The sequence below is a fragment of the Alligator mississippiensis genome, chromosome 11, assembly GCF_030867095.1.
Source record: "Alligator mississippiensis isolate rAllMis1 chromosome 11, rAllMis1, whole genome shotgun sequence".
NCBI classification, from domain to species: domain Eukaryota; kingdom Metazoa; phylum Chordata; order Crocodylia; family Alligatoridae; genus Alligator; species Alligator mississippiensis.
The window spans coordinates 60,007,326-60,022,622 of record NC_081834.1 but is presented as its reverse complement, the minus strand read 5'-3'; the positions used below and the strand labels follow the sequence as shown (position 1 = coordinate 60,022,622).

At 50.3% G+C, this 15,297-nt stretch overlaps 1 non-coding gene across 1 annotated transcript; it reads right to left on the bottom strand.

Annotated features, from left to right (window-relative positions):
* Positions 1–355: 355 nt before the first annotated feature.
* Positions 356–437, bottom strand: TRNAS-GCU (transfer RNA serine (anticodon GCU)). Its single transcript has one exon. It is a non-coding gene; the product is annotated as a tRNA-Ser (tRNA).
* Positions 438–15,297: the final 14,860 nt, after the last annotated feature.

Below are 15,297 nucleotides of genomic sequence, written 5' to 3'. Positions count from 1 at the left end.
TCCAACTGCGGCGTGCTCAGCACCGCATAGAGGGGAAGGATCACCTCCCTGGACCTGCTTGTGATGCATCTGTAGATGCACGACAAGGTGCGATTAGCCTTGCTGGCCACTTCCTCGCATTGGTGGCTCATGTCTGTCCTGGAGTCAACGATGACTCCCAGATCCCTTTCTGCAACCGTGTTGGCAAGAGGGGTGATTCCCAGCCTATAGGTGTGCTGCTGGCTCATTTGCCCTGCACTTGTCTGTGTTGAATCCCAGCCTAGTCTCATGCGCCCACCTCTGCAACCTGTCCAGAGCTAGCTGGATCCTATTCCTCCCCTCCAGCGTGCCCACCTCGCTCCACAAAAGTGCCTCACGACAAGGATGGGATTCGAACCCATGCATGCAGAACACAATGGATTAGCAGTCCATCGCCTTAACCACTCGGCCACCTTGTCATGCCTGTTACAACTCCCACCACAAAAAAAAAAAAAAAAAAAATCTTTCTCGATACCAAAAAGCCGCACCTGTGCTGGAAGGTCTTGGGCGATTCCTGCAGTATTGAAGTGGCTGAGTCAGATGCTGGATCATGAGAAGGGTTGGCCCTCACCAAACCACTGGTCATCAAAACGTTGGGGGCGGGGGTGGAAAGAACAGGTGCAGTCAGTGCTTTAATGTTATTCATGTGTGTGGACCCTCTTATTCCCTTATTGCTCCTTTGAGACTGGCTTTGGATTTAGCACCAGTGGATCCCCCTGCAGCGATTCATGGTGCAATTGTTTGTCTCTTTTCTCTTTCTTCCTCAGGGCGCGCTGGACAGGTGCTCTCAAATTCAGCCCAAGCTGATCTTCTCGGGTGAAGCTGTCGTTTACAACGGCAAAGCGCATAACCGCGCGGGGAAACTACCGAGCGTGCTCAAAGATATTTCACTACGTCGCACATGAACTCTTGCGGAGTTTGTTCGAAACCTCAAGGGTAAACCACGAGGAAATGGAGTCCAGATTCGGCAACATTACTGAACCCTGAAGATCACAGTCCACTTGAGACCTAAGTACCCGCACCGAGGGATCCTGCAGGGTTTGGGGCGCAGGCTTGGAGCCCAGCGTAGAGCTGGCCTCTGGGTCTCTCCGCATCTTCCTGGATTCATGTCCTCTCCACGCAAAGAAGGAGAAGGGAACTTGCTGGGGCAGGAACATGTTATATGTGTTTCTACTGGCCCGGCAGGTGAAGAGAGATGTTCATTTGGCCAAAATCCACTCTTGCTTATACCCAGGAAGCCTGAGGCTGTCTGGGGTTGTGTGGGCTCACCGGACAGCAAACCATGGCCTGTTGGAGAGAAGATGATTCATAGATTGTAGTCGGAAGGGACCACAATGGATCATCGTGTCCGCCCCCCTGCCCCGGCAGGAAAGAGGGCCGAGGTCAGATGACCCCAGCCAGGTGACTATCTAGCCTCCTCTTGAAGACCTCCAAGCTAGGTGAAGGCACCACCTCTCTTGGGAGCCCACTCCAGATCCTGGCCGCCCTTACTGTGAAACATTTCTTCCTAATATCTAACCTAAATCCACTCTCAACTAGTTTACACCGTTTATTCCTAGTCACTCCCTGGGGCGCCTTAGGAAACAGCGCTTCCCCCATTCCCCGTTGACGTCCACTAATAAGTGTATAGGCGGCCACAAGATCTCCCCTCAGCCGTCTCTTGTGAAGGCTGAAGAGATTCAGCTCTCTCAACCTCCCCTCGTAGGGTCTATCATGAAGGCCACTAATCATGCGAGCGGCCCTCCTCTGGACCTCTCCAGATTCCCCGCGTCCCTCTTGAAGTGCGGCGCCCAAAACTGGACGCAGTACTCCAACTGCGGCCTGAGCAGTGCCGCGTAGAGGGGGAGCATCACCTCCCTTGAGCTATTAGTCATGCACCTGCTAATGCACGACAGGGTGCGATTGGCCTTGTGGATGGCCTCGTTACACTGCCGGCTCCTGTTCATCTTGGAGTCAATTATGACTCCAAGATCCCTCTCTGCCTCCGAGCTGCTGAGAAGGACACTCCACAACCTATAGGTGTGCTGGGGGTCCTTCCCAGGTGGAGTACCTTGCATTTATCTTTATTAAAATTGCATCCTATTTCTCTCCACCCATTGATCCAAACTGTCCAGGTCGGCCTGAATCTGCTCCCTGCCCTCCGGTGTACTAACTTTCCCCTATAACTTGGTATCATCAGCCAACTTGGAGAGAGTGCTCTCCACACCCTCGTCCAAATCGCTGATGAAGATATTAAATAATATCGGTCCGATGACCGAACCCTGCAGGACCCAGTGCCCACCTCCCTCCAGGCCGAGAAGGACCCATCCACCACCACTCTGGGTGCGGTCCATAGCTGTAGTTTCCTGGTGTAAGCGTCCTTCATATGGAGGCAAAGTTTGGGGAGCACTTCCTGAGGTCAAAAATGTAAACAATGTCATCCCAACAAGCCTCATCCCACAATGTTTCCGAGTGTCTTGGGGAAGTCTGCGCAACCATACAGTTCAGAACGCAACACTCGGAGCCGACCAGGGTGCCTAACTGGACCTGTACTCTCTTCCACTTCCACTGAATCCAGGAATGCAAGTACAGTCCATGCAAGCCCCAGAATGCTTTCATGGAAGAGGACTGTACACATTGACTGGTTGACAGTGAAATTAAGTGTATGGCAAGAAGTGCTGCCCACTCTTGCTCAAGATCTTGGTAGTTAGGGCATTTCTGTAGCTGACTGGAGACCTTGGTTGCAGACCTCTCACATCCTAAGGGGGATTTGAAGCCATAGCTCCTACTTCCTATGACAGTGTCTTAATAGGCAGCTTGGAAAGGATCCTTCTCACTTCCTATTAAGGCTGGGCCACTGGACAGGCAAGAGTGAGATGGCCATGGGGCCAGAAGGAGAACAAGCAGAAACTTAATGGCCCAGCGAGCTGGAGGAAGGGACTCCTGGGTTCTAGCTCCTGCTCCCAATACTGGTTATGTATTTTAGTCGATAACTATTTTAACAGCTGCTGCTGGATTTGCAGCAGGGCTCAGGATCCCTGCAAGGGCAAAGCAGGAAAGTTTACAGAAAGTTGTTGCTTGCCAGAGCATATACACGTTTTTGATTGGCTCCGGAGGCAGGAGAGGGGAGGGAACTCAGCCCCAAGGATTCAGCCAGGCTCAGAGAAGGGAAGGTGCAGGGACCACAGAGCTTGGGGAGGAGGATCCTGCAGCCTGCCTGTGAAGTGAACCAGCACTTAGTGATGGGGAGAAGATAACCAACCTGGGATCCTTTTTCTCTCCATGAGGCAGAGGGACCTGTGTGAAGGAAAAAGGGTGATCCCACAGACAGCTGGAGCAGAGGAGAGCTGCTCTTCCCCATGCAAAGAGCAGGACTTTCTGAAGCAGCAGCACCAGCCATGGTTACTGTGTTGCCAGTGTGGAGAGCTGATATCTTGTTAACCCTGTGTGCTCCTCCTGAAAGTCACTGGAGTCCGAAGGTTTAAGCTGAGGACTTGTACTGAGGGTGTCTTGAATTCAATTTGTATAGAGCGTTTTAGTTCATTGATACCTACCTTTGACAATTAGACTCTTGATATCCTGTCCTATTAACCTCATTCACTAGTTGGCTGTTTTATAAATAATAAACTGTGTAAACAGTTAAACTGCATGTACTCCAGCGTGTGGGGAAACCACAAGAAAGCACTCCACCGAGAGGTGGCCCCAGCCTTAGGGGCTGGGAGGATGGCCGAGGCTCTTCGACACCCCAGGACCCTGAATCCAGATGTGGCCACGGGTAGCACCACGGCTAGGGTTACACTATATAATGCAAAATGCATAAACAGTGCAGGAAGAAAGCAAGAGGACCCGAGTCTGCAACCTAGTAGCTAGGGCATTCAGATGGGAGGGGGAAATCAACTGGGAGGGGTTCCTGTGCTGCTGCCAGGAATAGAAACCCCTAATCCTGCCCGACTCATGTCTCCCACTATGCGGACAAGTGCCCACATCACAAGGGGTGAGGAAGGGGAGCGTGTCTTCCTTCTCCACCATTTCTCCGTCAGGTGCTCTGGTGCCATGACTAGTCCCTTCCCTGCATGAAACCCAGTGGCGACATGTAGGGGGTGCACATGCAACCCCCCCACCCCGAAAGTGCAGGTGCACCCCGACAGGCCGCACTCCCCACTTAGGCAACAGGCGGGAGTACCGGTGTCCCCCCTGCAAGCACTGGCTGGGGAGTGGGAGTGCCGGATGAAGCACCGTGGCCACTTCCCTGTCAGCATGACTGGCTGCAGGGGGACCTTCCCCCTTGGGTGGCGAGAGTCATGGGGGCGGCACATGCCCCCCCGCTAACTAAGGTGGCACCAGTCACCCATGATTTCATAGACATTAGGGCTGGAAGGGACCTCGGAAGATCATCGAGTCCAGCCCCCCGCCCGAAGGGCAGGACGTCAGCTGGGGTCATAGGATCCCAGCAAGATAAGCATCCAGTTTCATCTTGAAGGTGTTCAATGAAGGCGCTTGAACAACCTCCGGTGGCAGGCTGTTCCAGACCTTGGGGGCTCGGACAGTAAAGAAATTCTTCCTTATGTCCAGCCTGAAACGATCTTGTAGTAGTTTGTGACCATTTGTCCTCGTTATCCCTTGGGGCGCTCTGGTGAACAAACGTTCCCCCAGATACTGGTGGTCACCCCTGATAAACTTGTAGGTGGCCATCAGATCACCCCTGAGCCTGCGCTTTTCCAGGCTAAAGAGCCCCAGGGCTCTCAGCCTGTCATCGTAGGGTCTGCTTCCCTGACCTCTGATCATGCGCATGGCTCTTCTCTGGACTCTCTCAAGCTTCTCCACATCCTTTTTGAATTGTGGAGCCCAAAACTGGATGCAGTACTCCAGCTGCGGCCTCACTAAGGCCGAGTGCAAGGGGAGAGTGACGTCCCGGGATTTGCTTGAGAAGCATCTATGGATGCAAGCCAGCATTTTGGTCGCTTTACTAGCCGCAGCATCGCATTGCAGGCTCATGTTCATCTTGTGGTCAATGATGACCCCCAAGTCTCTTTCTTCCATAGTGCTAACCAACATAGCACTGCCGAGCCTATAAGGATGCTGCGGGTTTTTTTTTCCCCCCCAAGGTGGAGAACCTTGCATTTATCGGCGTTGAACACCATCAGATTCTCATCCGCCCACTTGCTGAGCCTGTCCAGGTCAGCCTGGATCATCCGCCTGTCTTCTGGTGTGGATGCTTTGCCCCAAAGTTTGGTGTCATCGGCGAACTTGGCCAGTCCACTTCTGACTCCAGTGTCCACATCATTAATGAAGATGTTGAACAGTATGGGTCCAAGGACAGAGCCCTGGGGGACCCCACTGGTCACAGGACACCACGATGAGTGACTTCCATCAATTACTACCCTCTGGATGAAACCCAATAGAGCACCTCCTCACTCAGTGAGGTGGAGCAGCTTGGTTTGTGACCTGACAGAAGTGTAATAAGCTGTCCACAGGTCTGCCTGTTGCTAGAACGTGGGAAGGCAAACTTTAAAGGGTTGTGGAGTCTCAAAATATTGAGAACCACTGGTTAGGCTATGATTAAGGCTACACCATACCTCTTACCTGATGAGGGGAGTAGAAGGATGTTACAGTCCTATATGGACTCCTATATTCATGCTGGGTAGAATGAATAGGAGTAGGGCTACTTATACATTTAATCCCTTCCTAAAGCATGAGGGTGGATCTGTTGGGGGGAGAGCTAGGAGTGGGACACTGGGTATATCTGTATTCCCCAAAACACATTTCTGTTTCCCTTCTTTTTCTCCCCACTTGTGTACCTTGCCCTCCATTTCTTTGTTTGCAACAAAGAAGGGGGAAAAATGAGAGAATTTTTTCTCCTAAAAATAGAAAACGGGGAGGGGGGGGGGAGGGAAAACCATCTATCCAATAAAAATACAATTGGAAAACTGATTTTTATTACCAATTTCTGAAAGTCAACACAAATGCACATTTAAATCTAGTTCTCTTGAAAGGCTAAATATCCCCTCAAAAATGAAACATTTTCTCCCCTGTTGTTGCAATTATATTTTATAATTTCCCCATGAAAAAAAAAATGAGAGAAAACAGATGTTTTCTTCTCTGAAATACTTCCTAGGTCAACAAAAACATTTTTGGTTCTATTGTTGATCATGCTGAACTGGTATCTACCAGCCCAGTTGAGAAATTTACCTGGAAATGTAAAATATATTTCATACATATCATTGTACACCTGGAAAACTCTTACTGGAAAACCAGGAAGGGCTGGGCTAAATACTTGCCACCCTGCAATTATACATAGCCTCTGGCACCTTTTATTATAAGGAAGAGGGAGCTTCCGAAGACGGAGCCCCAAGAGAGAGGGAAGTGTATCTTCACCCCACGGCATTCGGGTGTATCATGAATGATGAGCGGGTTCTGTTTAGGCCCCTCGAGACTGTGTCCCTCGCCAGAGTCAACCCGGCAGGCGCAGTAAACCCAGCCCTCACCCAGGAGCATGCCTGTTGCTCGCTATGTGCTTGGGAGAGTGAGGAACGGTGCCAATCGACCGGTTCACCCCCTTTATGATGGTGTCTAGATTGAGGGGTTGCAAGCTTCTATCTGAGCTCCGCGAAGATCTGGAGATGGAGGAGCGCGCCGCAGATGAGAGGGTAGCCCCGAGGTATGGCAAGGGGAGAATGTTAACTGCAACTTTTCGTACTGCAACTGATCTAATGCAGAAAAATGCAAGTTTGAGAGCCCAGCTGCGTATGGCCGTTCAAGCGGTCAAAGAAGTGGCTGCGGAAGAAAATCTTGAGACGCCACTCCAAGATGGCGCCGAGCAAGAGGGAGACCACATGGAAGAACTGGAAGAGAAGGGTGGAGCTTCGGAAGAGCACGCGAGAGTTCGGCCGGCGACCCCGCATCCCTTCCGGCGACCACGCCTTCTTGCTGACGGGAGGCAGCATCGAGCGGAGGAGTGCATCCGCCCCTCCTGCCTGAAACAATAACAGCATCCACTCCCGCAGAAGCAGTTCGTCCTAGAACAACCACCAGTCGAGTTGCCACTGCCTATGACGCTCGCACCAGAACTGAACGACAGGAGTTGTGCAGAGAATCAAGAATCCAACCTGAAGAAACTCTAGCTGTATGGTTGGGACGTCTGGTTGTGGAACTTGGGTCCGACCTGCTGAACCGGGAAGAAGCAAGCTTCTTGTCTTCTACTCCACGAAGCTTGTCTGACCATGTCACTGACATCAACATGGTGACGTTTAGCGTTCACTGGCCTATTCCGCTTCTAGCGCTTGTTGCAGGACTGATTGGTCAAAAAGCCCACGCATGGCATGACGGACGGCCAGAACATACCGGCGCAGAGCAACTTATGCTAGCGATTATCGGAGTCTCGTATTGTGCCTGGAATCCCAGAACATGTGCGCTGGGACTGACACCACTTCAGCAAATAAGACCATGGCCTCACCGTCATCTACAAAACCCTGGAGCCGTTCCAGTAACCGTTCACAGCATAGATAGTTGTCTTGAGGTTTATGGGCGAAAGAACATCGTTGTCCTTTGGATTCTGCTTAACCCAATGGTTAATCAACCTGTGGGTAATCTTCTTCGTCAGTTGTCACGACTGCGTATCCTGATGGAGCCAAGAATATCCAGCGATCGGGAACATGGATACCCGATCGAGGCTCAAGGCGCAAGACATCTTGAATCCGATCTCCCACCGTTGCCACAGAGAACACCAGAGGAGCGATTCATGTTTGGATTTCTCCTACATCGTTCTGGACTCAGTAAACGGCAACTTCGGATTTTAGGGGACACAGGCCAATGGCAACTGGCGTATGAGAGAGGTTTTCATTATTTAGAAGAACTGGATGACGTACACTCAACAAGATGAAAGCGTTGAGGATTCAAGAGAGGGTTGTCCAGAGTAGAGTTGTGTCCAAACACCTGTATTATATGTTTTAGGAGTGATAGTGAGTTTAATTGACCGCCTTGTCGTGCGGTTCCATGTGAATTTTGTAAATATTAGTGAAATGACTGTTTTAAGAGAATTCTTTTCACAGATCCGGAATTCAGAGCGCGTGGCGGAGAGAAGCCCCAAGAAGGACGACATCATCGAAGAAGTGAGGGCTTGACGCACGACTTCACCATGACACCCACTGAAGCCCTGATAGTTCAATTCTTTGTTATGAACCTGATTGTGTGTGTGTGTGTGTGTGTGTGTGTGTGTGTGTGTGTGTGTGTGTGTGTGTGTGTGTGTGTGTGTGTGTGTGTGTGTGTGTGTGTCGGCTATTGTTTGATTCGGTCCCTGGAGGACGAACTTCTTATGTTGTCTGATTTTGTGTTTACCCATTTAGTTCAACAACCCGTTGTAAGAGCTACTGGCGACCTGAATGACGAGCATGTGGTATAATTCAGCTGTGCCTTCAGCAACGGGGGGGGGGGGGGGGGGGGGGGGAATGTCATGACCCAATGATTGTGCGCGCGCTTCGGCACTGCAGAATTATTTCCTGCCACATGGAGCTTTCTTTGCACGGTGCAGTTCTCAGTTGCATAGAGAAGACCCCGGTGCAAAGGAGTTCCCACCACACACATGCAAATTCGTACCTCATTATTGGCTGTTTCTAAATTATTCCCACGTGGCGATTGGCTTGCTAGCTGTACAAGAGGCTTGAGCAGTTTCCGCCCAAGCCGGAGATCTCCGAGACTCTCAGGAGGATCCTGAGAAGCCCAATTCCGAGAATTGCGGGAGAAATCTGAGAGAATTCCGGCAAGGAGTCCACGATTACCTCGTGGACTTCTACGTAAATCTCGGACCGACTGGTGGTCTGATCGGCTACCAAGAATCACTCCCCGTCACCGAACCATCCCAACGTATCCTACCCTGCGCGCTCGTCGAGAGTCATATTTCGGACTCTCATTTCGTTCGTTATCCAGAGCTCTGTTCGTTTTGTGGAGCCTAGCAAACTCCGTTTGTGTGCAGCTTCGGTGGAGCCTAGCAAACTCCACGTGTGTTCATCTGTAACAGAAAGACTTGCTTGCGTTGCAGCCTGCACCGCGACCACCTACGATGTAAGTAAAGTTTTCTTTGTTCAACCGCTACGAGTCCGTGCCTAATTCTAGTCCATCGTGCCTGCTTTCCCTGCCCACGTGCCCGGGCTGCTGGCCACAGCCCCTCGGCCCCGACATGATTCAGTTATTCCTTACCAGTACAGAAGGACTGAGAGTGGCTCGGATACTGACTGCTACACTGCCGAGAACTCCAGTTAGAAGGGGCAAAAAGACTGTGAAGGCTGGAAAGGATGAATTCAGTTGGTCTTTATCCATGAATTTGAAGTTTACTTGTGGGAACATGACAGCACTCATGAACACGCATGAAAAACAGTTATTATGGCTATGCTCCCTCCCCGAGCATCCCTCAACAATTTTTGACCACCTCAGCTGAATTCAAGGACTGTGTCAAGGCTTTCAACAGCACTATTAAAATTGTATCCCACATGGAAATAGCCAAGAAGTGTAACCCAAAATATGACAGTGATGTTTGTTCTCCCCAAAATTTGTGCTGCCATGTTTAAATAAAAGGAACCATTTGTGGGGGAAATTAATTGAAAGAGAGATGGAGAAGTGGGGTGAGAAAGGAAGATGATGGAGAAAGAAAAAAAAACCAAACCCATCATGTGAAACAAGAAACAGAGCTGAATACCAGTAACTTGATCAAGAAAGCTGTGCCGTGTTCTTCTACAAAAGGCCCCAGAGAAAAATTTCTATTCATCAGAAGTGTCCATGTTTCAACTCAAATGATCAACTGAGTCCTCAAATATATGAGACTTTACCAATTGATACATGCCTCACAGAAAACAGCTAGCTCTTAAAAATTTTGCAAAAACATAAAGGAAGTGGTACAGCATTTATTTTCTGGTCCTGGTCCGAGTGCATCTGGGGGGGGAAGCATGGTGGTGATACCATGGTAGAGGTTCGCTGTAGCCTACCAAGTCAGAGAGAATAGGTGGACAAGGCATTCTTCAAGACGATAAAATTGCCCCAAACTTATGTGGTAGTCTGTAGCAAGTGGGTGTCCTGGGGCCCGTCTCAATGTAGGCCCAACCTCTTGCTTCTGGGCAAATCACCCACCTACCTCACCTACCACAACTGGATGGACAATACTGAAGGTCTCTGTGGCAGGGAGCTCCTCGGGGCCAATCTCTGTGGCCCGCCCACCTGTCCTTGGACAAAGGCCCACTATCTTGCCCACCACGCCTTCATGTTAATTGATTCAATTACAGATGTCAATTAAGCGGGAGGCCGCCCATTTTAGTGCCCCGATGCCAGGGGGCGCTCTCTGCAGGCTCCCAGCCCTGCCAAACCCACAGGCTACAATCCCCTGTCCTACACAGGGTCTCACAACTCCCCTGGAACCTCACACCCAGCATTTAGGGCTCCCTAATACCCACAGGGCTCTGGGGGCATGGGGTTATAAGGTGCCCCAGACTTGCCTTTCACTGGGGAGGCAACTAGCCTGGCATTTCCAGAGGTTACCCCACCGCAGGCAGACCCACCAGACCACCTTACCCCAGCAGGGTGCAGTTTTATGTCATACTCAGGGCAGGGAACCTCCTGCCATCCCCATAGTCCCCCCACCCCAGACCTCTGAGGGTGCTCCTACCAGCAGCTGCTCCGGCCAGACGGTGTCTCTTTGCCTGCTGACAGCAAAGTGCTAACCACTCCTCTCAGGGCCCTGCTCTTATAGAAAACAGCTGGGCCCTTTTCCCAATCAGGCAGTGCTGCCTAATTGGGATTGTGGCCAGCTGCCCTACTACTGCTTGTGGCCCTGTGAGTAACAAAGCACACCCCCAGCTCTGTTACATAGCCCTCATGGCAGGTTTTAACTTTCCAGTTATTTGATGGAAGAATGATACAGCCAAACGTAAAATCTCAAGCAAGGTCCTAAATTATTTGGAAAACAGCTTTCTATTCCTAAAAGTGAAGGATATGATTAGTGAATCATCTCTCTTGGAGGTTGTCCTGAGCAACAGGGAAGAATTGGCTGAGGACGTGAGGATAATGGGAGTTTAGTAGACTTCATCATTCCAAGACAGGGAAAGCACGAGGTCAGCAGAATAAAGACACTGGATTGCAAAAGGGCAATTTTCAGGGAAATAGTATGTGAGATGCCTTGGGAGGACAGACTGAAGGATAAGGTGGCCCAGGATGTCTAGCAGACTCTAAAGAGCATGAATCGGAGGCGCAATAACAAGTTATTCTGACATGATGGAAGCATAAAAAGAACAGCAGGTGACCAATGTGGCTGCACAAGGAGCTTCTTTAGATGCCTTATAATCAAAAGGAAAATGTAGAGGCAACTGAAGGACAGGAAGGCCACGAAGGAAGCATAGCAATAACTAGCAGAAAATGTCATGGGCAAAATCAAGGAGGCAAAGGTGAAAAATGAGTTACACTTGGTGAAGGAAGTTAAGGGCAACAAGGAGGGGTTCTAAAAATAGACTGGTCAGAATAGAAAAACTAAGCAAGTTGTCGGTCCATTGCTAAAGAGCCAGGCTGTGCTACTAACAGAGGCTGAAAATAAGGCAGAAGTGCTGAAAAGCTACCTGGCCTCACTCTTATTAAAAAAAAAAAAAAAAAATCTGAAACAAGACAGCTAATAAAAATTAGACGAGAGAAAAAGTTAAGGGATAACAAGAGAGTTTTTGGTTGATTTAAAAAAAAAAGCAAGTCAGCCAGACCTGATGAACTTCATCCCAGGCTACTGAAGGAACTGGCAGAAAAGCTCTCAGAGCCCATGGCAATTATTATATTTATCAAAAGGCAGAACAGGTGAAGTACCAGAGGACTAGAGAAGGACCAACTTTGTTCCCTTCTTTAAAAAAGGAGGACCCATGGAATTGCACACAGGTCAGCCCAACTTCAATACCTGGGAAGTTACTGGAGCTCATTTTTAAGACGTTAATATGTGAGCATCTGGAGGAGAGGCTGATCACAAGCAGCCAGCATCAATTTGCTAAGAACAAATGGCATCAAAGAAATGTGATCTCCCTCTTCAACAAAGTATTTAGTTAGGTGAGGGCAGCGAATGCAGCGTGCATGCTGTGTTCAGATCTCAGTAAGATTTTTAACAAAGTTCCACACAAACTTCTCCTAGACAAATCAGGGAAACATGGACTAGGTAAACTTACTGCAGGGTGGATAGACACCTGAATTAAAAGCTGCAAGCAAAAAGTAATTATAAATGGATCGATGCTGGAACAGCAGGAGGTTTTGAGCAGTCTTACAACTGCATCCTGCATCCAGTGCTGCTGAAAAGGAGTATTAATGATTTGAATGCAGGGACAGAGAGCTTTCTGAGCAAATTTTCAAATGGCTTGAAACTGGAAAGGATTGCAAACACCCTGGAAGGAGCAAAATTCAGAAAAATCTTCATAGATCGGTGATCTGGACTAGAAACAACAGAATGAAGTTCAAAGCAGACCAAGTCAAAGCACTACAGCTGAGGAAAAACAATTGAAAGCACAAATAAAGAACAGGAAAAACTGGCTGGATGGCAGCACTGCTGAGAAGAGTTGGTGTTTTGGTGGATCCTGTGATCCAGTCTGAATCAACAACGTGATGTAGCTGCATAAAAGTTTCTAAGACACAGGAGGTGGTAGTGCCGCTCTAATCAGTGGTGGATAGGCCTCATCTAGAGCACTGGGGGACAACCTTTTGGGCAAGTATGCCACAACATTACCCCCACACCCTCCCCACCTGCCAGTCCTCTCCTGCTGCTCAGTCTGTTATCCTGCTTTCTGTTCCCAGGCCTGTGTTTCCCTGCCTGATCTGCTGCTCTGCTTTCTATTTCCTTTCCTGTGCTCCTTGCCCAGTTTGCTGCTTTGTTTTTTGCTCCCTGCCCTATCTACCACTGTGCTTGCTGCCTGTCCCCCCCGATCTGCCACATGCCACATAGAGGCCACCCACCGCACTTCTGGCACTCATGTCATAGATTGGTCACCCCTGATCTGAAGGCTTGTATGCAGTTCTGGGCATTTTCAAAAGGATGTGGAGAAGCTAAAGAAAGCCCAACAAAATAATAAAGGGTTTGAAAGGGAAGCTCTACAAAGAGAGGCTGAGAAAAATAAGCATGTTTAGCTTGCAGAAAAAGCAACTGAAGGGAGGCAGAAGAGCGGTTTTCAAATGTCTGAAGGGTTGGTAATGAAGAATGAAATCAAAACAGAGGGCAAGTCAAATAGCAATGGCTTGAAATTGCAGTAAAGTCGAATGAGTTCATTTCAGAATTAGGAAAAGTGTCTGTTGTTGCTGAAACAGTGGAACAGACTGAAGCAGGACGGCTTTGGTTGACCACTGTTGCCTAACTGTAGTTATAATTGTCTCTCTCATCTAAATTCGAGTGGCCACAGTCTGGAACGGGCTCCCAAGGGAGGTGGTGCTCTCCCCTACCCTGGGGGTCTTCAAGAGGAGGTTAGATGAGCATCTAGCTGGAGTCATCTGAACCCAGCACTCTTTCCTGCCTATGCAGGGGGTCGGACTCGATGATCTATTGAGGTCCCTTCCGAGCCTAGCATCTATGAATCTATGAAATGCAAGCTCCTGACTTATATTTTTTGGTCGATACCAGGCTTAGGACAGCATCAGAGTTTTGAATTCCTGATTGTCAGTTCCAGATCTGCCACCTCACTTGAGCCAGTTCAGGACTACCAGTGGCAGAGCCTCATCTTGCCCCTGTGTGCCAGGGAAGGCACTCCTAGGCTGGGCAGTGCCGGGTATGGGGCAGGGAGAGCATGGGCTCTGGGTGCAGGGGTTGCACATCCTCACAGGCAGATGTGAGAGCTGTGGCACCTGTGTTGGGTTCAGTGTCCAGGGGGAGCGAGGGGGACATGACAGCTGGCTCCAGCCCTGCCCAGAACAGGCTGAAATCATAGTACGTGCCCCCCTGCAAACATTCAGAACACGTTCTAACATTTAATACGGCCCGGTAATGGTTACTGTCATCTCAGATAAAACATGCGCTCAAAGTTTGATGTGATGGGGCTCTAAGGGTGACGGTCTATTCCTCCTGGGTCATCTCAGTGGCTGTTTGTGCTCATCTGTGTGGCACTTCAGATGCTTACACGCCCAGGGAATTCTGTTCCTGAACATGTCTTTAGAGTGACCGCCTTTTCAAAATGCAAAAGAGGGACACATGAGGCCAGTGGCCAGGTAGGGGTGTCATGCGGTGCCACCCCACTACCTGCCCTGACCCCCGCAGAGGGGAGCACATCTCCCCCATCCACCCCCGTGCTGTCACTGCTGCTGCCAGCCCAGGGGAACAGGTTGCCCACAGCCGCCATGCCACCCACCTGAGTGCACACAAAGCAATAGGGGTGGGCAGGCGGGCAGCAAGAGCCCACCTGCCGACACAGCAGAGTCAGGGGCAGTGTCCCAGCCATCAGGGACAGGTCGCACCACAGCCACCACCCCAGAGGGCACCCTCTGCACCCAGCTGACCCCAGCCCCATTTACTGCTGCTTCTGCAACCTCCTGGCTGCCACCGCCACTGGCGCTGGGCTTGGCACTCGCTCCCTCCAGCACCGTCTTCCAGCTGAACTGCGTCGAGGGAAATCTGGGACAAATGCTGTTCTGCGGTCAGTTAGCCAGGACTTGATGTTTACATTTCAGGACTCTCCCATCTAGATCTTTGAACCCCTGAGCTGGCCGCATGTTAATACCTTATAGTGGCTTAAAGCACTCGTTGTTCCATTTACAATTATGAAACTCCAGGGCAGGATTATCTTCAATCCGCCTAATGTTGTTCCTGTTCCATTGCTGTGTAGCCACTTCCTACAGCTATTCTGCCCAAGTTTAAGTCCACCAGTATCCCAGAATGCAGTGGCTGCTCCTGACTCACGGCAAGCAGAGATGCTGGGGCACAGCAGAGCTGGGCACAGCGCCTCACCCCTTGGGGAGGTTGGGCAGAGTGGTGCCTCCCAAAAGCGGAGGCACGGGAGACAAGCACTACCTGAGCTCCAAAGAAAAAAGCATCAGGCTACATGAAGCTCAGAGCAAGCACGATAAAGGGCAGCAAGCCCGGAGCACACCGGTCTGGCTGAAACAGTCCAGTGGCTCTGTAATGGGAGCAGGGCCGGCAGGCTTAAGTCCTGACAGCCTTGCCCTCAGTGCAGAGCTGCTGAGTTGGTTTCAGTGAGACCAGAGAGCCCCAGGGAAGCTTCTCTCACTGCAACTGATGCAGTGATGGGTACGCTCCGTGTCCAGCAGGACTAGTGAGTGGGTCCTGCTCCAAGTCCTGCCCCTGCTCACCAAACCTCT